The 23,832-nt window shown below is 48.6% G+C and overlaps 1 protein-coding gene and 1 long non-coding RNA gene across 24 annotated transcripts in view; one reads left to right on the forward strand and one right to left on the reverse strand.

Moving 5' to 3' along the window:
* The window catches only part of MAPT (microtubule associated protein tau), a 108,024-nt gene that overhangs the window by 65,621 nt on the left and 18,571 nt on the right, over positions 1-23,832 (reverse strand). The window lies entirely within an intron of this gene.
* Positions 333-22,820, forward strand: LOC309619090. The gene is made up of 2 exons (XR_014238757.1): positions 333-20,866; positions 22,560-22,820. It is a non-coding gene; the product is annotated as an uncharacterized lncRNA (long non-coding RNA).

The raw sequence follows: 23,832 nt of genomic DNA on the forward strand, positions 1-23,832 counted from the left end.
GGCACCTTCGCAGGTGGACGGGCTGTCAGGGGGTGGCAGGTCAAAACACCTTTGCAGGCGAGGTGCAGCGTCCTCCCTGTTAAAACCGGGAGTTGGATACACGCAGCAAAAAGAGGGAAAGTGAACGAATGAACTGCTTGCTTGGGAAGGCTGCTGTACTGAGAGATGGAGCATGGGTGTCTTAGGGGCCCCCCCAGGCCAGTGGGCCCAGGCAGCATTCACCGTCCTGTCCCCGCAAAGGTCAGGGCGCGCAGAGGCTGAGAGAGGCAGGGCTTGCTGGGGGAGGTGCACGCACACACACACACACACACACACACACACACACACACACACACACACACACACACACACACACACACACCCCAGGTGCCTTGGGGAAACAGAAACATCACAACTCACTCACTTCCAAAGAATTCACCACATCTCCCTGACCCCACTTCCGGGATTAGGCTGGAAACTCGTGCATTCCTGAGACATGGGTAAGAATCTGTTACCTCCCTGGCCTCCTTCCACTCAACATTTGGGCCGATCTTTCCTGTTGTACCTGTCACATCATACTCTAATTGTACCCATGAGTCCCCCCATTAGAATGCAAGCTCCTTGAGGGTGGAGACTCTCCTGTACTTATTTTTTTAAACCACTGTAAACAACTCAGTGCAGTGCTTGGTAGGGGGTCTGTGCTCAGTCTGTGCTCAGGATGAACGAAAGAATGACTGTGAACTGAAAGCCGCCCCTCACACTTCTTCGACCCTAACTGCTACACCTGTGCACTTGTGCGACCCTAACTGCTACACTTTCTCACCCCCAGGCCTTTGCCAGGGCTGGTCTCCCTGCCAGGGAAGTCCTCTCCTCCACATCCCCTCCCCTTTGTCTGGCTAACTCCTACTCAAGCTTCAGGCTCTATCAAAGCAGTCACTGCTTCTAGAAGCCCTTCCTGACTCTGCCAAACTCCCTCGAGTGTGCCCCTCACAAACACTTGCCTGGTGCTGTAATCCTCTGGGATGCTGACGCCCTGAGGATGGTAGGGCCATAGTCACCTCCTTCACCATCCTGTCTTCAGCACCTGGTCCCACACCTGGCGGGAGGAAGGCCCCAATAATGCTGCTGAACCAAGGAGTTGGGGGGCAGGGAGATGGGTTCCCGTGGGATGGAGGAGGAGAGGTGACAACATTAATCGATGACACTTCCCAAGCTCATTGTCAGTTGCAAATCTGACAGCAGACCTGTTCTCTTGTGTGGGCTACCCCAGCTCCCTGGATAACTACCTCTCACACCCCATTGGAGGGAATATTCCTCTGTGGTAGGGGAGGGAACTCAAATTCTCTCCCCGCTTTGCAAACCTCAAGTGACCAAAATAAATGAGATATAACTGCTGAGTCATCTGGGCATTGGGTTAACCAGGAATGACCTTGAATTTGTCATCAAGGTCTCTCCCACTGTGGTTCCTTCTCCTCCCCCCAAAACAGACTTGTTTTCCAGGCATCTGTCTGGGTGCCCTTGCTTGACTAGGTCAGAATCATAGAATCCTGGGTTCTAAGTTTAGAATGGACCTTGAAGAAAGAGGCCCTCGACAGCACAGAGAGGTGAAATAACTTGCCCAAAGTCACACAGCTATTCGACAGTGAAGCCAGGATTCAAACCTAAGTCAGGAGCACATTTCACTGAACACACCCCAAGTAAAGCACAAACCATTGTTTTCCAAGCATCAGATCCATGCATTTGATACTGAAGGTCAAATGCAGTTCTGTTTACTTAGAAAATACCACAGTGTTTTTGCCATAAAATTAGAAACTCGTAGTATAGAGGCCGTCATTGTCCCTTTTCATAGATTTTACTACTCTCTGTTCTCTTAGAGTCCCCACCACAATTTTAGGACATTGCATCTCTGCTTCTTGTCAAGGAGGAGGAAAATAATCTGATTCCTTCAAGTCACACAAACGATGAACAAAAATACGAGAAAGTGAGTTCACTGAGAACAGAGTAAAGATCACTGAATGCCTCTTTCCACTGAAGGAAAAAAAGGACATCAGAATCTGAAACATACTCAGAGGGAACCCTCGCCAATGCAGGCCCTGCACGAACTCCAGGGTTCTTCTCAGATGTGGCCCCAGGGACATTTTGGGAGCGGGTGTGCCTGCTCTGTGACTGGGTCCTCGGAGGCTCAGGATGAAGCCACATCGTATGATTCTCTGTCACCCACACTTCAATGCCTCAGCTCAAGAGAAAGAGCAAAGTAATTAGAAACCTCCTTTTAAAAGACCATTTGCAATTATAGAGCACTGTCCTTTCCTTTTCATCCTGGGGCTTATTGTTTAGAAAGTATTTTCCAGGGAGCCATGAAATGTTGATTTATAAGCAATATCCAAGGGACAAAGAATGTCTAAACACCTTAAGCCTGTGATTTAAAGGCTTGTACTATGTGAAAGAATACAAGATGAAATAAGATACTGCAAAAGGGCTGCAAAGAAGCTGATTTTATTTAGTAAAGTCTGGTTAAAAATGTGCAACGCAACTAAGGATATTACAAATATGATTCAGATTACTTGCATCTTAATTTATACATTTATACCACCTCTTCCAGATCTTGTTGAAAAAGATTAGTTATTAAATCTTCTTCGGTTAAGTAAAAATATGTATTTGCATTTAGTTAATGTGGTAGACAGAAGAACAGCATCTTAAAGATATCCATGTCCTAATCCCCAGAACCTATGAATACTTTGTTACTTTATGTGGCAAAGGAGGGTTAAGCTTGCAGATGGAATTAAGGTTGCTAGTCAGCTGACTTTAAGATTATTCTGGATTACCCAGGTGGGCCCAATGTAATCACAAGGGTCCTTACACGTGGAAGATGGTGGCAAGGGAGTCAGTGTCAGAATGATGTGATTTGAGAAAGACTCAACCAGTCAAGCTGGCTTTGAAGACGGAAGGGGCCATGAGCCGAGGAAGCTGGAAGCGGCAAGAAAACAGATTCTCCCCTAGACCCTCCAGAAAGGAATGCAGCCCTGCCATCACCTTGATTTTAGCCCAGTGAGACCTGTACTGGACTTCTGCTACCTCCACAACTGTCAGATAAAACAGTTGTGTTGGTTTAAGCCACTAAGTTTGTGGTAGTTTGTTACAGAAGCAAATAGAAAACGACCAGTTAATTTCTCTAAGTCTGCTCATTACGGTGGACCAGCACGTTAATAATGACAACTTGATTTTGGGAAAAGAAAGGAAAGAAATGGACGTGGATGGGGCACCTGCCATGTGGCGGGCATCGTGTGAGGCCCTGTAGGTCATACCACACAGTCTCCTCCACCCTCTGGCCAGGTAGGCATTGATAGCACCAGCGTGCAGCCGACAGCTCTGAGTCTCCAAGAGGTCAAGGTGCTAACGCTTTGGCCGAGCCAGGGTGTGAATCCGGTTTGTTTGGCTCCAGAGTGCTTTCTATTTGATGGTGTCGCCTTCCTTTCCACTCAAGCTAAATGGTACAAAAAGCCCACAGGGCCTGGTCTGTCTGACTGTGCACATGGACAGCCCCAGATCTGGTGGCCACATCCTCTCCACATGCCCTGCTGGACCCCTTCCTCCCTTCTCCCCCGTGTCAGCACCCACCAGCTTCCCGGAGGGAATGGGGCTGGAGACCAGTGCAGTGGTTGGAGGGGGCTTCTCCCCACAGTTCTGGTCCTTCCATGGTCCCACCTTCTGCACTGTCCACTGGAGGGGCACAAAGACGGAAGCACAAATGCACCTGAGCCTGTGCGGGAAGGACGAAGTGACGCAGGGGGAGGGGGAAGTCTGACCCACGAACCACACTGCTTACAGCTCACTGACATGCTCTCATACCACGTTATGTACTTGCAGCCCAGGAGTGGGCATGTGCGGCTCAGGGAAGGCTCCTTTTCCACTTCGAATGGTGAATTGGATGGAAGAAAGCTCCTCTCCCAGGTGGGGAGAGGTGGGATGGGAGTCATCTCTCTGGGCGTCTCACGCTGCTAGACAGCCCCAGGCACGCACGCTCTGTGTATCTAGGTGGTTCTCGATGCCTCCCGAGAGTTCGGGGAACACACCTGAGATTTGCTCTGGGCGCTGTCCAGATGTAGGTAGTTAATGATGCGATGAGGAGAGAGCTTTTTCCGACCAACGGACAAAATCCAGTTAATTAAGAAGAGCAATGTTTTGTGCTTAAAAGGCACAGATTCAGACCCATCCATTAGTCTCTTCGGTTTAAGATCACTTTTAAATCAAAGCTGTCAAGCTGAGGCTGTAAGAAGCATCTATTATTAACAAACAGAGAGAAAAGTGGGCTCCTAAGTGACAGGCTCACCAATCACCACACGCTTGGTGGTGGATTTGGGAGCCAATTCAGACACGTCAGTTGTGTAATAAATAAAGTTTACAGCAGCTTTCAGTGTATAAAATGCATTACTGATGCTGAGCTTAGGGGCTGTGTCTATGTGCACCGTGCCCATGCATGTGCATATATGCCCTCCAGTCTCAAAGGCGTACCTTTGGGCAGGAGGGTAAGTCAGGCAGGGAGAGATGATATAAACAGGACAGAGCAATGCCACTGGCCCAGCCCTGGTTGAGCAGCTGGAGAGACCTCAGGGACCAGGGCAGTGAGCAGACTATGAGAAAGGCATGTACCAGCCCCCAGCAGATGTGGCCCCTGCCCTTGGATATAGTCAGTCTGGCCGGGGAGATACATATGCAAATACTGAACGACACAGGGATAATTTCAGGGCAACCCCATGGTCAACTCCATTTTCGGAATGCTGCCTCCCATGGGTGGGGTCTCCAGGCTGGACAAAGGGATGGAAGACTTCTTGGGATCTGGCTTGGGATGGGAGACAAAAAGATAAATACAGTTCAAGGCCACAGGTCAGAAGAGAGAAGGCAGATTGGCTTGTACCCCAAGAGTCTGTGATTCTGTGAGCTAAGTGTGGAATAGGTGCTAGAGACAAAGCTGTAGCAGCCGAAAAGAGATGGGGGTCAAGAAAGCTGGAGAAGGCTCTGGAAAGAAGATGAGCTTGAGCTAAGACTTGAAGGGAAGGCAGGCCTGGGGGGACAAATTCCTTCCTCTGGGCTGGAGAGACGGTAGAGACAGGGTCATTATCAGGCAAGGGGGGGTGGTCATCACCGGACAAAGGGACATCATTGGTCAAAGGGGTGATGGTTGAGAGACTAGACATTTTGGTGGAACCCAGTTCTGAGAGACTTTAGGCCAAGCGCCAGCTAGGAGCCCTGAGCCAACATCAGGGCAACAGCTCCCAACAGGCTTCTCTGTGACAGTCCTGTTTGCTGGAATTTAACAAAGAACAAAGAGCACACACCTCACACGTTTGGCTCTGGGGCTGATGTTGGAGCTGTTAATTCCTGCGGAGTCCAAATTTCTGCACCGCCTCCAAGTTCAAAGGAGGTGCGGACGGTAAATAGACTGGCCCTGGCTGTGTGCCCACCTCTGACACCCTTTTCAGGGTGATCCCAGGACCACGTGATCAAGCTGCAGAGAGGCCCTGGCCAGACCTCCTCATTAGAAAAGGCTGCAGCAGCATAAAGGCTTGTGAGAAAGTTGAGGGCGTTGGGGAGGGAAGGAGAGGGAACAGTTGGGGTGGGGGGTTGAGGGAGGAGACAGCATCACGGCGCCTAGGAAGGGATGCCCAGAGACTCCCGACCGAATGGAAAGGCCTCTTTGGAGGGACACTTCTCAGCACACCATTAGCTGTCAAGGTCAGCAGACCCCATGACAGTCAATTTTCAAATTCTGGTGACGGGCTCTGGGCACAGCAACCCTCCCCAGAGAGGTCCGCCCTGGAAGGCTGCAACCGCATGCGGTTACCTCCCCAGTCACACTTATATCTTTCCAACCAGAAAAGGACAAAACCACGCATGATTATCTAAACAGAAGTGTTCCCTTTGCTTTTCCCAATTATTAACTTGTGGTTGTTAAATAGCTGATAGGATCAGAGGTCCTTCTAAGAGGGGGAAATTACACAGCCTCAGGCTCAGGGTCCACCTTCTGTCTGGTAAGGAGATGACTCCACTTTGCAGAGAAGGTAACAGAGAAGCTAAGCAAGTTGCCCAAAGTCACCCAGCTAGTCAACAGCCAAGCAAGGCAAGAAATTAGCTTCTGCCTCTGACACTGTTTTAATTTAATAGAGAGCTCCTTTGGCTGTACCACGGGCTCAGAAAGCTCGTGTCCATTTTTCAGAGGATTGATGACTTACATCAGCGTTGTTTTGTGCTCCAGCCCGTGCCTATTCGTGTGCAGTCTCTAGCCAGTGGCCGTCAGAAAGCAAAACGCTAGGAGACGCCTGCAGAAAGCACATTCTCAACCGTATGGCTGATAATATCATTTGGGCAATTGTCCAAGAAAAGGTTAGTATTTTTTTAAATTTATTTACTTATTTTTGGCTGCATTGGGTCTTCATTGCTGTACGTGGGCTTTCTCTAGTTGCGGTGAGCGGGGGCTACTCATCGTTGCGGTGCGCGGGCTTCTCATTGCGGTGGCTTCTCTTGTTGCAGAGCATGGGCTCTAGGTGCATGGGCTTCAGTAGTTGCGGCTTGTGGGCTGTAGAGCACAGGTTCAGTATTTGTGGCGCATGGGCTTAGTTGCTCCGTGACATGTGGGATCTTCCCGGACCAGGGCTCGAACCCGTGTCCCCCGCATTGGCAGGCGGATTCTTAACCACTGCACCACCAGGGAAGCCCTACTATTTTTAAGTTAAATTAAAACCCACAATATAAACTACTGTGCAAAAAAGAACAAATGTATGCATCATTTAGGTCCAACACACTGCACTGAAATATCCTAATGACTAAGGATCATAATTTAAAGGAACACACCAATAACACAAAGTATAAACAACAAATGAAGACTCTTTCTGAATTCAGAATAAATCTACTGAGAGTGGCTGGAGATGGTATTATTCCTAAGAAAAACCTGCTAGAATTTACTGCAAGCTCACTTTCTAGCTCAATTGCTCACATCAACCTTCTCAAACCTAACATTTAATTGCTTGTCTGTTTTCTTTTATAAAGGAAGTCAATATAACAGAGCAAAAGTTCCATCGGAAAACATGTTAAGATGCAGAGACTCTTGGGAGCACGGGGAGAGCTGGTCCTGTCCAGGAAGAAGGTCAAGGGACCTGGGATCTAGCAAGTTGCCTCGGTTTCCTCAGTCCTAGGAGGATTGCCAGAGATCTTTTTTTTTTTTTTTTTTTTTCTTTTTTTGGCTGCACCACACGGCTTGTGGGATCTTAGTTCCCCAACCAGGGATCGAATCTGGGCCCTTGGCAGTGAAAACATGGAGTCCTAACCACTGGACCACCAGGGAATTCCTGCCAGAGATGTTCTACCATCTCCCTTCACCTCCACCAGGACCAGGGGCTGGATATAATACTGGGACCAAGTGAAGGGTAGAGGGAGGGCTGCACATGGCAAGCTACTAAAGGGTGGACTGTCTGTAGAGAATCCAAAAACAATAATAAACGGACGAAAAGTCAGCCTGATGTTTACGAGCATCACGTGTTGGAAATCCTCAACAACGTCAGTGATAACATTCCCCTCCCTGAAAAACGTCTTTTTGGTCCAAGTTATGAACAATTGGTACTGATGTTGTTGAGTGTCAGTAATACATGTTTAAGTTCAAATTCGCACCTGTAAAAACGAGTCCTTTACTAAACCTTGTCTTCTCCATGGAAGTCATTTGGAGAACTCCTAGTTACACAGTCGGCCCCAACATATGCGGAGTCAGCTACACACAGCCATTTGGAGAGAAATCCTCAACTGTCCAGAATTTCAAGCCTGCTTCAGGTGACCTTTGTATTTCCAACCTCTATGAGACCACATACTCCTGCATTTAAGCAGCAGATTCTAAGCTTGAACAGTGGTAGTGCTGTGATCACGAAGAAGCTGAATTACTTCAGTTCTGTCATTCCACATGGCCACTGGGAGATTTTATTTGTTTTTAAAATTGAATACAGTGACACCGGATGTGAACTGCAAAGTGTATTACTTTTGCTCGGTAAGTACAGTGTTTACTCCATACGTGACATATTTTACTGAGTTTGAATAGTATTTTTTTAAATGGAAATCTGTTCTTTTAAAATTGTGAGTTTTAGCTTTTAAAACTAAAGAATTAAGCAAGAAAATAAAGCAGTACATCAGTGGTACGATTTAGTAGTTGCTAAATTATAGGCAACTTTTGTAGATGTCTCACTTTTATTAAAGTTCACCTATTAGTAACAAATAATAATTTATGTAATCATTATATAAGGCTGCAACCAAAGGATCAAAACTCAGTAAAGAAAAAAATTTTTAATAAATAGTTGTGCTTTTTTCCTTTTTTGTACTAATAATTTTTATTTTAAAAATCCTGGCATAATTACATGTACAGAGTTCAATGAGAGAAATATTATCTGTGTTTCTTTTCTGGCAATTATTATGATTGTTTCATTTCATGATTATTTCTTTTTTTAATAAATTTATTTATTTATTTATTATTTATTTTTGGCTGCGTTTTTGGGTCTTTGTTGCTGTGTGTGGGCTTTCTCTAGTTGCTGCGAGCGGGGTCTACTCTTCGTTGCGGTGCGCGGGCTTCTCATTGTGGTGGCTTCTCTCGTTGCGGAGCACGGGCTCTAGGTGCGCGGGCTTCAGTAGTTGTGGCTCGTGGGCTCTAGAGCGCAGGCTCGGTAGTTGTGGCGCACGGGCTTAGTCACTCTGCAGCATGTGGGATCTTCCCCGACCAGGGTTTGAACCTGTGTCCCCTGCATTGGCATGCAGATTCTTAACCACTGCGCACCAGGGGAGCCCTTCACGATTATTTCTGAAGATAATTTTGTCACATATAGGAGGGGACAGTTAAATGGCTGGGTGTCAAGTGGCTCAGTACCTCTGTTCTGTAAAGTAGCATGTGATGGCAGGGCAAACCCCTTCAACAATCAGTCTCAATCACCCACAGATCTACAACAGAATGAAGATTATTTTTTTTCCCCAGACCATCAATTTCCCTGTTAATCCCTATGTTCCTTTCTCTAAACACCACCTCACACAGCACCCACAATGACAGTGAATTCTACAATGTAAAGTTCAGTGATGTGAAGGTTTGTGATGACTTCACAGGGCCAGGGATGAGAAATCCAAGCAGGGCCCTCAGGGGGTGATGCTCCCAGCGAAGTCTGGCCCCTGCCCAGCCCTGAAACCAGAGGTTGGCCCTCTCAGCAGCCAGAGTGTGTGGTCCCTGCAGCTATGACCTACTTCCCAGTCTACCGGCAGGGAACTGGGCAGCCGTGACGAAGCAAAATTAAGCGGATCTGAAGTGAGCCCACGCTAGAAAAAGTTTGAGCAGTGCGCAACTTTTTCTGGGGATGGGAGGCAGGCAACATGGATAGAGGAAGAGTCTAATCTTGGAAATTAAAAAATTAATCAGGGGGTCGTAGAAAGAACAGGCTTTGGAGCTGAAAGATCTGGGCTCAAATTCTGGTTCTGCAATTTACTGGCTGTGTGATCTTGAGCAAGTGACAATCATTCTGAGCCTCAACTTCCTTATTTGTAATGTAGGGATATAACCCCACCTCTAGAGGCTGTCCTGAGATGAAGCAGAACTGTGTCTGTTCTCTGAGTAGCTGGTAGTCGGTATCTTAGTTCTCTCTCCTTTAGTTTTCAACAATGACACAAAATATTCTACAGGGACAGAAACAAAGCCTGGTAGGGCCTAGGCGTCCCACCTCAGGGCTGCATTGGTGGTCAGGCAGAGAAACTTCTCTAAGGATGATGAGTATACCAAACTTTATCCTGGTAGGAACTTTGCTTGCCAAAAGGTGGATAGCTTACCAGCAGGGACAGGGTACCTATTACCAATTCCCCTTGGAGCCTGGGCTTCAGAGATCTGTTAGCAGCAAACAACGGCCAGGTAATCCTGGTATTTTAAATAAACATGTGCAAACTGTGGGTAATGAAGAATAAATCACCAGAACACTCTATACTTAGGAATTACGAGACTAGATTGCAGGTGGGAGAGAATAAAAAGGAAGGAAGGTGGAAAGAAGGAAGGTCTAAGCTGTGATTTAAAAGTAATGAAGGTTTTTGTGGGTTTTTTTCAACACAGCTCTTTTTTTAAAAATATTTATTTATCTTGGCTGCGCTGGGTCTTAGTTGCGGCATGTGGACTTCTTAGTTGCGGCATGTGGACTTCTTAGTTGCATCATGCATGTGGGATCTAGTTCCCCGACCACGGATCATACCCGGACCCCCTGCATTGGGAGCGCAGAGTCTTACCCACTGGACCACCAGGGAAGTCCCAAAAGATTCCTTTTATTTTTTGGCCATGCTGTGCGGCCTGTGGGAACTTAGTTCCCTGACCAGGGATTGAACCCGTGCCCCCTGCATTGAGAGAGCAGAGTCTTAACCACTGGACTCCCAGGGAAGTCCCATAATGAAGGTTTTGTTTTTGTTTTGTGGTAGAACATTTATCGAGATCTTTCTATATATCCCTACTAAATAAGACACAAGTCTAGAGGTATGGGTTGCCATTTTTACCATCGCCTGGGGTAGACTATCTGAACAGTAGAAAGTAGAGCCAAGAGAGGGTGCATTCCAGGTTCTTGGTGACATCATTTGGGTAACTGGATCCAGCTGCACCTGAACCTCGAGATCTATCCCTGACTTTTTAAAATCTGGAAACCAATAAATTATCTTTTGTGTTTATGCCAGTTTCTTTGGGCTTCTGTCAGTTGCAGTTGAAAGACAAATACACCCTGGCTGAACCTTGAAATCCTTTACTACCTATTTGTGCCTCCCTCACCTAAAGTAACTTCTCCTTGTCTGTACAGTGGGTATAAATTATACCCTTCCCAGTCATTGGGCCTGCCCCATGTAAGGTGCATAATAAAGCTTGGTTGAAATTAAATATGAAATTTCACAAAATATGAAATTAACATATTGTTACCTAAGCTGAATATCCTTAGCCTCCTGTCTTTTGGAGGGGTTTGGGGAGATTAAATTTTCAGAGATTGATTTATTCATTCAAGAAAAGTTGAGTGTTAAGCACAATGCAGGTCATTGGTTCTCAAGCTTGTGCATTAAAATTCCCTACAGTGGGAATTCCCTGACTGTCCAGTGGTTAGGACTCAGTTCTTTCACTGCTGGGGCCTGGGTTCAATCCCTGGTTGGGGAACTAAGATCCTGCAAGCCGTGCGGCATGGCCAAAAATAAAATAAAATAAAATAAAATAAAATTCCCTACAGTGCTTTAAAAAGATACCTATTGCGAGCTGGGCCCACCTCAAATTAGAATTCATTTGGCCTGGGATGGGGCCTGGGTACGATGAGTTTTAAAGTCTCCTCCGGTGGTTCTAATGTGTAGTTAAGGTTGGTAACCAGGGTGCAGGGGCTGGGACCACAGCAGTGACACAGACATGTCCTTGCCCTTGTGAAGGCACCTCATGAGGGAGATAGTTGACAATCAAGTAAGACAAGTGTCACAAGGAAAGGACAGTAGGTCATTGGAGTCTCAGATGGGCACTTGTTAGTCTTGGGGGGTTGGAGAAAACTTCCCTGAAAAAGTGATGCTTATACTGAGACCTGAAGGATGAGTACAAGTGAGCAAGGTGAAGGGAGGGGGTAGGAAGGAACATTCCACGCAGAGGGAACAGTGCATGCAAAGGCCCTGAGGCAGGAAACTGCAGAGAGTTTTCAAGGAACTAAAAGATGACCCATGAGGCTGGAAGATGAGGAAAGCGGTGGTGCCAGAGGTGTGAAGCCACTGGAATTTGGGACTTGTTTATTACTGCAGCATAAACCTGGCCTCGCTGACTAATACAAGTGGTTTTACTAGAAAGATAGGGGGTGGAGTCCAGCTTGGATTCAGCTGAGGAGCGCAGGCATGTGGGGAGAAAATGGAGTTTGCAGAAGTGTTGATGATGTTTTAAAAAGAAATCTGTCTGGGAAGAGGAGGACAGAGCTAGTGGGGTGGACTGAATGGGGGCATTTGTTTCGTTTTAAAGAAAAACAGCAAGGAGTCAGGAGAGAAGGAGAGGACAGAAACAGGAGAAGGTGGGAAATAAAAGCTTCCTGAATGGTGGGAGAGGTGGAGGGATGGAATCCAGGGCATGGCGCGGGGGAGGGCCTGGCTTTAGCAGAGTCACCCAAGAGCTGCTGGAGAGGTGCACACAGCGAACTCTGGCCAAGTACACAACAGTGCTGAATTAGCATGTGAGGTGCTCTGGGCCGCCCACATAGGTCAACCCTGCAAAACACCTTGACCCCTGGGGGTCCTTCCTAAGACTACCAAATCCCAGTATCCCCCCAACACTTAAGGACCATTTGCCCACAACAGAAAACAAATTAAATTGTCAGATCACACTGGTTGGGCTTCCCTGGTGGCGCAATGGTTAAGAATCTGCCTGCCAATGCAGGGGACACGGGTTCGAGACCTGGTCCGGGAAGATCCCACATGCCGCGGAGCAACTAAGACCATGTTCCACAACTACTGAGCCTGTGCTCTAAAGCCCGCATGCCACAACTACTGAAGCCCGTGTGCCTAGAGCCCATGCTCCGCAACAAGAGAAGCCATCCCAGTGAGAAGCCTGTGCACCTCAACAAAGAGTAGCCCCCGCTTGCCGCAACTAGAGGAAGCCCGTGCATGGCGACAAAGATCCCATGCAGCCAAAAATAAATAAAATAAAATAAATAAATTAGAAAATAAATAAATAAAGACTATGTGGTTAAAAAAAAAAAAATCACATTGGCTATGTTTCCAGCATACCAAAAGAGAGCTCAGGGGTGGCCTGGTCCTCTCCCTTCCCCCAATCTTTTACTTTGAAATTTTTCAAACTTATAGAAAAGTTACACAAATAATACAATCAGCACCTCTATATCCTTCTCCTAGACTCACCAACTGTTAATATTTGTAACATTTGCTTTCTCTCTGTCAGTCTCTGAATGTGTATGTATAATTATATACAAACCTTAATTTTAAACAATATTTTTCTTAATATAAAAGCAACACATGGGGACTTCCCTGGTTAGGGGAAGTCCAGAGGTTAGGACTCCGTGCACCGGCAAAGTATAAAGAAGTACGTACCTATAATCCTACCACAAGAAACATCACTAGCAATATTTTCATATATTTTCTTTTGGGTTTTTCCCATGCATTTTCTTTTTTCTTTCTTTTTTTTTTTTTTTTTGGCTGCACCACGCAGCATATGGGATAGCCGCAGGGATCGACCAGAGATCGACTCCCAACACCCCCTGCTTTGGAAGCGTGGAGTCTTAACCACTGGACTGCCAGGGAAGCCCTCCCATGCATTTTCAAACACAGTCAAGATTATTTTGAATATGCAATTTGTACCACACTCTTTTTTTTTTTTTACCATACTCTTTTATTATGTCAAGTATTTTCTCAATAATTTAAAATTCCATACACATCACTTTCTCATGGCTACCTATATTCTACATAACCACTTCCCAGAGATTGGACATGCAGCCGGCTTTTGAAATTTCCTACTGTAAACACTGATGAACATCTTAGTGTTTTCATCCTTTTCATGTCTCTAATTATTTCCTTAGGACAGATTCCTAGAAGCGAAATTCTGGGTCAAAGGGCAGCAAACATTTTAAAGCCTCTCTTTACATCCTGCCAAAGTGCTTCTTGGAAATTGGTCCAAATTTTACTCCCACTAGCCTCGTACGGGAGCAGACTTGAGTAAATGCTATTGTTGAATCGGGGAAGGACTGAGGGGCACAGATGGAGACAGGGGGTGACCCCCAAGGGGAGAACGTGTCACAAATCACCTTCCACAGTGGAAACCAGGAGGGGGGGCTGGAGAAACCCCAGCCTCCCAAGGCCTCCCATTCCTCCTGGCCCACTGCAGACACTCGAGACACGGTTGCTCCATGAATAAACAAATCCACAAACATGTATTTCTGCATTCCCATCACATGTCCAACACAAGATACAAAGAAAAGAAAATAGCGAGGTTTCATGCGGTGAACCGTTCCAGTGGGCACACAGGAGTCAAAACAAAATCCACCCCATGGGCAATACAGCAGGTTTTCTTAGGAAAGTCTGGCCTCCGCTTAGGCTGATCATTTACAGACTTCCCTCCCCAACAAGACAAGCCCCGATCTAATTCAGCTCCCAAATCCAAGCAGCTATGAAGAGGCAGGAGGGAAGAGTTAAGTGCCACTCCCACAGCATCGCCCAGGAAAGGGCAGTGACGTTACCTAAGGAAACAGCGGGGGGGTCTCTCGCAGCTGCTTCTCTGCTAGGAGCCGGTTGACAAAGAGTGGCTACAGAGATGAAAGGCAGTTTCCTGGCCCAGCGGTTTGCGCGGACGTGCTGTCACACCATTGGGACGGTTTTCCGTAAGCGACTCCTGGTTGTCTACATGGGCAGGAGCAACCCCTATTGGCTGACATGGGCTGAGCAGGGCCTGCAGGGAGGCTATGGGCACACACAGGCGCACACGTGTGATGGAATTGACGTGCTGTGCCCCCAGGGGCTGCATGGTCAGGGAGGGCGGGCGTGGCGTCACAGTCACCCTGGGAGAAAAGCCAGGTCTGTGACGTCATGGAGTTCTGGGGCCTTTCTTCTCCTACTTTGCGCACTGTTTTTTGGCCTTGTTTACCTTCAAAGAGGAAGTGATGGAAGAACAGGCAATGAAGAGTGGTGTGGAGGGGGCTGGAAAGCCAGCCCATCGCTCTCCAATAAGCACCCCTCTACTCCCTAGGCCCTGATAATGGTGATGCACTGAGCAAAGGGGCCTTCAGAGGCCTAGGTGACTTGCACTTATGAGCTCTACACCTGCATCTGAAGTGGGCTTTGGAGAGTCCAGACTTTGAGCCCCTGATGGGGTGGTGAGCACGCTATATCCTGGTTTCACCATCTTGGACGAGGGGCTGCTTTCTCTCCTCTTTGTGTAGACCTGCCAGGCCTGTCTCACAGCTGTGAAGCAGAACTAGGGCTGGATCCCAAGGGAGAGCGGGCTTGGGTGTGAAGTGCAAAATAAAGGGCTTGTGAAATCCACAGAGAATGTACTTAAGGATCTTTTACATCTAAACCCTTACCTAGTACTTGCTACATGCAAGGCTCTTCTCTATGCACTTTACAAATCTTAATTCATTTAATTCTCTTCCCAGCGCTATGAGGTAGGTATTATCATTATTCCAATTTTATAGGTGAGGAAACTCAGGCAGAGAGGCTGAATGACCTGGCCAAGTTCACACCACTAGGACACAGCAGAGCTGGGATTTGAGTCCAGGCCACCTGGTTCCACAGTGTGTGCACAGGTCAGGGTCTCATGCAACATGATGCTGGCGGAGTCAATAACCGCTGCAGTCCCATCATGTGCTGCAGAGCGAGGAAGACTCTAATGAGAATGACTTTGGTTACCTTTTACAGGAGCAACTCAGAACCACACAGAACCTAAAATGAAGGCTGGCTGGCTCTAGGCATTCACCCAAGTGCCCACAAGTAAACCCAGGATGGCCAGACCATGTCCAGGCTACCCTTTCCCGGGCATGTCTTGTGCTCTTGAATCAGTAGTAAACTCTATGGGGCTTCTGAGCTAAACCAGCCGTGGAAGGGCTGCTGTTTCCTGATGGTTCCAGGGATCTGTCCTAACCTGGCCTGACTTCCTGGTGGGGATCCAGTCCCAACGTCAGCCCCATCTTTGGACCACATTCCGATCCCATTAGTGAAACACCTGAATCATGACAGAAGGCAACCAAGGCTGGAAGAAGGCTTCAGGTAACACCTGTTCTAGGCATGCTATCTTTTAAGAGAGTCTGTATATCAAGATGTCTCAACATAATAACATAACACCTTTATCGTACATATAAAACTGACTTATAAAACCACAGTGTGTGTGAGTGTGAGTGTGTGGGTGTATACGTGTGTGTGTGTGTATACGTGTGTGTGTACCCTAGCTAGACTCTGAACTTCTCACGGGCCAGGACTGAGTGGTTCCCAAGTAGCCTGGTACCCGGCACACAGCAGGCATCCAAACGGACACATTGGACCTTCTCACATTTTACGGTATATGTCTGGACACTTTGGCTGGGAATTTTGATAAAACATCCCTTAACCTTAAAAGTTAAAAGATGGCAACCAACAGACATCAGATGAAAAGAATCCTCAAAGGGCAAAATATTAGGCCTTTGGAATGAGAGTCACAGACCTGCCTAGAGTTGCCATTATATAGAGCCAGAGAGAGGACTCAGGGAGTGTCCATCGGTCAAAAAACACTTGCTGAGGGTCATGGGCTAGGTGCTTTGAACTTCCCTGAGGAATATTCTAGTCCCTGCCCCTTACTTCCAGCTGGCTGGGACCAGAATACCCCAAAGACACACCATACCCCTTTTCCCCAAGGTCTCAAAATCCCCACCCCAGGAAGTGCTGTCTGGCTTGAATTCCTCCAGATAGAGTTTAAACCAGATCAACAGCCCAGGAGTATATTACAGAGTTTAAAGCTGCTAAATTAGTAAGCCACACTTGAAAACAGGGATATTTGATTGAAGGACAACTTCTGATGTATCTTGAAAAGTTGGAATGATCTGGCTACGATGGGTCCACAAGACACTATCATTGCCTGGAGGCCTCCCCAGGCCCCCCCAACGTTGGCATTTGGTGACACGATGCTTGTCTGGGTTCTTTGCTCCTTGTCCCTTGGTAACAAGTGATTCGTTGTCACCCATTTAACTAAGCAATGCACGAACCCCCTCAGCTTTTCCTCCACGCCTGGTGACCCCAGGCTGGGCACCAAGCTTCCTCCAGGGCAAGCTGTCCTGATGGGGTCTTTAAGGCAAAGAGGGGCTGCGGCATTCTGGGCTGAGAGGTGCTCTGACCCACATTGTCTTGCAGGACACACCCCCAAGATGGCTGCCAGGCCACGGGATCTGGGTCTGGAGAAGAGAATTTTTCTGCAAGGGATGTTGACTGCCCATTCCAGAAAACTTCCCACAGCCTGCTCTGCAACGGCCCTCACCAGTGAGAAACACTCCAGATTTCTGTCCAAATCCACATGGAGAAGCGCATAAAGGTTTTAGTCCCAATTCTTTTCATGATAAATCCTACTACAAGAACAACTGGGGCTTCCGTGGTGGCGCAGTGGTTGAGAGTCTGCCTGCCAATGCGGGGGACACGGGTTCGAGCCCTGGTCTGGGAAGATCCCACATGCCGCGGAGCAACTGGGCCCGTGAGCCACAATTACTGAGCCTGTGCGTCTGGAGCCTGTGCTCCGCAACAAGAGAGGCCGTGGTAGTGAGAGGCCCGCGCACCGTGATGAAGAGTGGCCCCCGCTCGCCGCAACTAGAGGAAGCCCTCGCACAGAAACGAAGACCCAACACAGCCAAAAATAAATAAATAAATTAATTAATTAATTTAAAAAAAAAAAGAACTGAAGAGCAATTATCCCTAAACTTTCATTTAAAAGTCTGGGGAGGGGAGGAAGGAGTACAAATCTTTGCGATCAGATTTTTCCCACATTCATTTTTATTCCTGATGAACTGTTAATGGCTTGTTCATCATGCTGTATAACAATTGTGCAAAGATGCATACATTTACCACATGCTGGCCTTTCTGAGTTCATTCTGAATTTAATTATCATTAAGTACCCGCGCTGTGCCAGGTGCTAAATGCCAGACGAGGGGCGGGACGTGACGCGGGCCCTGGGTCGCCGGTCAGCTGTGGACAGAACTGCTCAGCTCTGCCGCTAGCGCTCCTGCAGAGCCACCCCCGCTGCCTCGGAGACTTCAGCTGCGTGCCCCGCCAGTTAGCGGCTGACTGAGGAGGGCGTGTCTGTGGGATTCCCAGGCACTGGGCAGCCGCCCCCTGCTTTGCCAGGGTGCTCCAGTCTGGTATCCCTGTGGGACAGGGGAGGGTCCAGGGCCAGATCTGAGCCACTGAAAGAGGGCAGGATGATGGAGCCATCAGGCAGGAGGCCCACAGCTTGGGGAGAGGAGGCCCGTTGGGGAAGCAATGCTCGGGCTGGAGGGTCCTCCGGGCTGTGCCGCTGAGTGTGGCCCCGGAGAGCTGAGGGACCGTGTGGGGAGGTTACCTAGCCGCTCTGAGCCTCGGTTTCCCCAGGTGAAAAAATGGAGGTAGAATCTGCAAACTCAGTAGGCGATAGAGTGATGAAAGGAGATGAAGCAGGAACGTGCCAGCCATCACTGTTCTGTTCCCATCGTCACTGCCAACTCTGGCCAGGCAGCTGGTCAACAGCTTCAAGTACCAGACAGGTGACAGCGGAGCAGAGAGTTGGGAGAAAAGCCAAATCCATCCCTCCACATAAAAAAAAAACAAACAAACAAAAAGGAACCCGAGGCCTAGGATCTGTACAAAGCAAGTGTGCTGCCCAGCGCATCACAGGTGCACACGGAGCCCAGGAAAACATTCCCGGCTCCTGTGTTCTCTGTCTACAGCTCATCTGGAAGGTTCTTCTGTCTAAGGCAGCCAGGTGCCCAGGCCAGCCCACCAAAGCCTAGTAACACAGCGTGTGTCTGAGATAGACCTTAGTGGCTCTGAGCTGCCGGGCCCATCTTGAGACCCTTTAAACTCCTCTGAGCTTTAAGCCCCACCTGCCCCCAGTTGAGCCCAGCCGTGGGGGAAGGTGGGGAGGGGGAGGAAAGAAATGCGAACCAGGCAGAGTGACGAGAGCCAGCCGGTGACGAGCCCACTGTTTCCCACAAGGTCGTTTGTGGGTGCAGCCACGGGAACTAACTGTAAGCAGAGCTCTCTGCACCGGCTCTGAGGAAACCTCGGGATCCTTCACAGGCAGCGGCAAGTGAGGGGCCGGGATGAGGCCTCTGGCCTCGGCAGGGGTGAGGGTGCCCTGGGAGGAGGGCACCCTTTCCTTCCTCCTGTTCTGTGAGTCCTGGCATGCTGGATGTAAGAGGAAACACAATCTATCTGGGAAGAAACATCTCCTGGGGAGGCACCCCTGGGCCAGGTGGAAGGAGGAGTAAAGACTTATAACATCAGAAGGGTGGAAAGTGGAGTTGATGAGATGAAGTTTCTCCAAATGTTATTTGTCTCTTTTTTCCTGATTATAAAAGTAATTCATGGTACTTTCCTGGTGGTCCAGTGGGTAAGACTCCGCGCTCCCAATGCAGGGGGCCCAGGTTCAATCCCTAGTCAGGGAACTAGATCCCACATGCATGCTGCAACTAAGAAGTCTGCACGCCACTACTGAAGATCCCGTGTGCTGCAACTAAGAAGTCTGCACGCCACAACTGAAGATCTCGTGTGCTGCAACTAAGACCTGGCACAGCCAAAATAAATAAATTAAAAAATAAAATTTTTTTTTAAGAAAATAAATAAAATTCATGCTACTGTCTGAATTTCTGATGAGAATCTATTCACGTATTACTTATGTAATATTAAAAAAATTCCTCGACTCACACACACAAAAGAAATACAGACCTATTGAATTTAAGAAAAAATGCAAGTGCGGAAAGTAGAAAGTGAGAGACTTCTGTAACCCCCATTCAGTTCTACAACCGCCTTCTAAAAGTTTATCAAAGCAGGGGCATGTTTCCAGGTCGCTACCTATGGGTCCACCGTGATGACTGGGTACCATGGTGGGTGTTCAGTAGTGTAACTAAGGGCCAGTCACTCACTGTGCTCTGTGCTTTACAGACATCACCACCACTCCTTACAGCAGCCCTGAAACAGAGGTGCTACTATTCCCATTTTTCAGATGAGGAACCGGGCTCAGAGAGGTCGAGCTACTTACCCAAGGTCACACAGCTAGGAGGGAGCAGCCAAGAGTCAACCCCTGTCAGCCCTCCTCCAAGGCCTGGGCCCTTCCCACTACATCTCATCCACAATCCAGGATGGCAGGGAGAGGTGGGTAAATTGCATCTCATGTCCATTACTTAAGTATGACATGGTAACAATATAATGATTGAAACAACACTTGGGGAAAATTGTTTGAGTGGCTAAGAATAGGCCAGGCAGGTGCAGGGAGAGATGACCGTTGAGGAGCCCCCTTAGCAGCTTTTGTGCTAATAGTGGGATGGGCTGACTTTGGAAAGGAAGACAGTTCCAGGAGACAGCAAGGGGGGAAATAACCAAAGGGGACAGAAAAATGAAGGGCTTTGGGGCTCACCCCATGGGTGGGCCAAATGGCTTGGCAGTTCCGCCCTTCTTTCCCATACAGCGTGTCCATTGTCAGGAACTGCTTCATTTCTCTGGGCAGGAAAACCTCATTAACCTAATTGATATTTTCCAGCAACAAATGTTGCATCTGTTATTTTAGCAGCCAGAGGGGAAGGCTATTCCACTAGGGACACCCATGCATCCTCCAGGAATGGTGGACGTTCTCTAGAAAAATCAGCATTTCTTTTTAAGCAGGGTGTATGCTTGTCCTTTCGAAAAGAGTGAAGACAATTCAGCCTGGCTGCTTTAGTGAAAGGTCTCTTAACCTTGACTCAGAGCCAATCTTTGTGAGACGTCTTTTCGTTGTTGTTTTTGCTTTTGTTTTATTTTTCTCCTTGAGGGCGCGTCCAGGCATAATACCCACTCTAGCTCCCGCCCCTGCTCCTCTGAGGGGTAAATACTTGGCTTCAGAGTTGGTTACTCAACACAGTTTCATGTTATCCCTCGGAGGCAGGTCTCACACTTGCTGTGAAGTGAAATGATTTGTCAAAATCAGTGAAACAAGGGATCCTTGGGAGGAGACCAGCAGGACACTGCAGGAGAAGAGGTCTTTTCAGTATGGAAGAAAGTGGGAATGTTCTGGAAAGCTGCTGCTCAAGGGACGCATCCGTAAGTCAGATCGTGTGTCCCAGATCATCCGAGAGGCTTCACCTTCACTTGCTGGGATCTCAAATATTGGTGCTTCCTGGTCAGGCCTCCACCATGGGTCGGCTCCACTGGCCAGGTGGGTCTGAGGGTCCCTCTCTGGGGAAGGAGGCGAGATGGGGCATGGGAGGGCATCTGTGTGGGGAGGAAGGAGACCTGGGCTAGCCCAGCTTTGCCATGAACTCACTGTGTGACTCTGGGGAGGTCACTTTACCTCTCTGGGCTGTGTCCTCATTTCTCAAGTGACTCTGGCATCTGTTAAAATGCCAAATTTGTGGTCCTTATCACCTTGTGCTGGCACCTCTGTGGATTTTTCTCAGTACAACTTTAGAAAGCGGGGAGGTGTGGGGGAAGGGAGGTCCCGACAGGAGAAGAAAGAGTTGAAGGGAAGGTGGTGATTCATTCTAAGGATGTCACCCGTTTGGGGGCTGCTCCCAACACTTTTATCTTCCTCTCTGGCCCCTTCTTTCTCCTCCCTCCCAGCCCCCTTGTCAGGCCGTGAGCTGCCATCACAGGGAAGCTGGGGTGACTCTGTCAGGAAGGCAGAGAAGGTTTGCATGGTGGCTGGGAGGTGGGATTGGGTGGGCTCTGGGTGTTCTTCCCCCTCCATGGTACTGGGAGGTCTGGGTCCCACAGGCCAGGCAGAGTGACCCTTACCTAACAAACAGTAGGAGATGCTCGGGCCTTGGGCTCAGGAAACTTACATTCTAGCTGTGGCCACGCCCGTCGGCCTCTCTGGAGAGAGCCAACGGGACAACATGGTAATTAAAACTGAAACGAGGCCCTCAGAGGATTGGCTGGAACGTCCCTGAGGACTGCAGTTCTGTGTCTGAAAGAGAAGACCAGCAGTGCATTTTTGCTTCTCTGGGCGTGGCAGGCGTCCCCAAATACAGGGGCTGTGCCCTACATCCTTCAGGGAATGAGGGGGTTCTGGAGGGACTCTGGAACCTGCAGCACGGAAGTTACTCCAGAAGAGACAGGCTCCTGCCCCACAGCAGGGCTGGGACCAGGAACCCCTCACCCTGTCCCACTGCTGAGGTTCTGGGATGGCAGCTTCCGTTACTTCCCTTTCCCAACAGGAAGTGCCACCCAGCCTGCAGTGGCTGGGAGGATGAAATGAGATCATCTGTATGAAGCACTAAGAGAAAAAATAACATTGAGGTTGTTTTTGAGATAAAAGGATGGGCATTAACATTGTAAAGTGGCACATCATGCAGCCCGGCCTCGGAACTCGTCCACGGGGGTCTCACTTGCAACACAGGTCACCAGGCACTCTGGGGACCAGGGTGGCTCATGGGGCTAGTCTGGGTTGTCACAAACCACGACAAGGATTAGACACTTACATAACACAGTAGCCCACCTTCCCCTGTCTTCCTCTACTCCCAAGGGAGCATTCTAGAAGGTGCTCTCTTGTGTTCCATTACACATTTTATATACACTGCACACACACACTGTGCATGTGCCCCTGCTAAGTCCTATTCCTCCGGCTTATCTGGAAGGCTCCCCTGTCTGAGGCATGCAGTGCTCAGGCTAGCAGGCCAGGTAACAGAGCTTCCGCCCCTCTGGGAAATGAGGGTGAGGCCAGATCAGAGCTTCTCCACCAGGGGTTGTCACGCAACAGCTGGGGAGGCTCTCAAAGAACCTTCTTCCAGATATGCTTATCCTTTTGAAGTGAGCTAGGGCCTGAGCGTATATATAAATTTATCTTTAAAAAAGGTAATATGGGGGCTTCCCTGGTGGCACAGTGGTTAAGAATCCGCCTGCCAATGCAGGGGACACGGGTTCGAGCCCTGACCTGGGAAGATCCCACGCGCCGCGGAGCAGCTAAGCCCGTGAGCCACAACTGTTGAGCCCACGTGCCACAACTACTGAAGCCCGTGCGTCTAGAGCCCGTGCTCCGCAACAAGAGAAGCCACCGCAATGAGAAGCCCGCGCACCACAACGAAGAGTAGCCCCTGCTCGCTGCAACTAGAGAAAGCCCGCATACAGCAATGAAGACACAACGCAGCCAAAAAAATAAAAATAAATAAATTTTGTTAAAACAGGTAATATGTACACAAGATAAAAGAGTACAGAGTGAAAATGGCGTCTCCTGCCCCCACCCACAATTTCTCCCCCCAAGAGGCTGCCATCAAAACCTGATTTTCGCCTTTCCTTCCAGTGTCAGGCTCCATACGCATGACTCATTCACATGCACACACAGATGGTAACACATGATGCCTACCTTGCTCCCCGCTTAACAAGGTATCTGAGGGGGCAGCCAGAGCCACGACTATGGACCTAGTGCATTTCTCCAGGGACCACAGTTTATTTAACCAGTTCCATACCGACTCTTTCCAGACTTCTGCATAACAGATAATTCCCCAGTGAACCCCCATATATAAGCCTTTGCTCACACAGAAAATTCTCAGAAGCAGTGGTGCTCTGCCAAAGGGCATCTGGTCAATCTTCTCTCCAGAAGTGGTGGTTTTCCACTCCCACCGACAGCACACCCCGGCCAGCCAAGGGTTACCACCCCTCCGGATCTTGGCCATCTCATCCATGTAACAGTGGCATCTTACTGTGGTTTTATCAGCAGTCCCTTAATTGTGGGCCAGGTCAAGCATCTTTTTCATGTTTAGTACCCCGCCCCCCACTTTTTTTTTTCCTCCTGTAAACTACTTGCTTTTCTCTTTTCCGAGGCATGGTAAAGCATCTGGGGGCAATTCTGGGGTGTCCTAGGACCGCCTGCCAGTTCTGGATGACCCAAGGTCCCTTGAAGCTCTAACACTGTGGATTCTGGGAGCATCATTAAAAGCTCGAGGGTCCGGGGACTGTCCAGGTTTCAGAGAGCCCAATGGTAAGCGAGAGAAGCCCTCAGTAGCCCAGCAGGGAAAGCTGCGACTTTCAGCCCCGCCTTGAGCCTGAGTCTGAGCCTCTGAAGATAGATGTCCCGGCCTGGGTGTGGCAGCCCTCTCTGCATGGGAGAACGGGCCAGTTTGTCTTTAACTCATGTTAGGGTGTGATGCCACGAGACACAATGGAGACATTTTGCATCTACTTCCA

Source organism: Balaenoptera borealis (genome assembly GCF_965194805.1).
Source record: "Balaenoptera borealis genome assembly, chromosome: 20".
Lineage (NCBI taxonomy): Eukaryota > Metazoa > Chordata > Mammalia > Artiodactyla > Balaenopteridae > Balaenoptera > Balaenoptera borealis.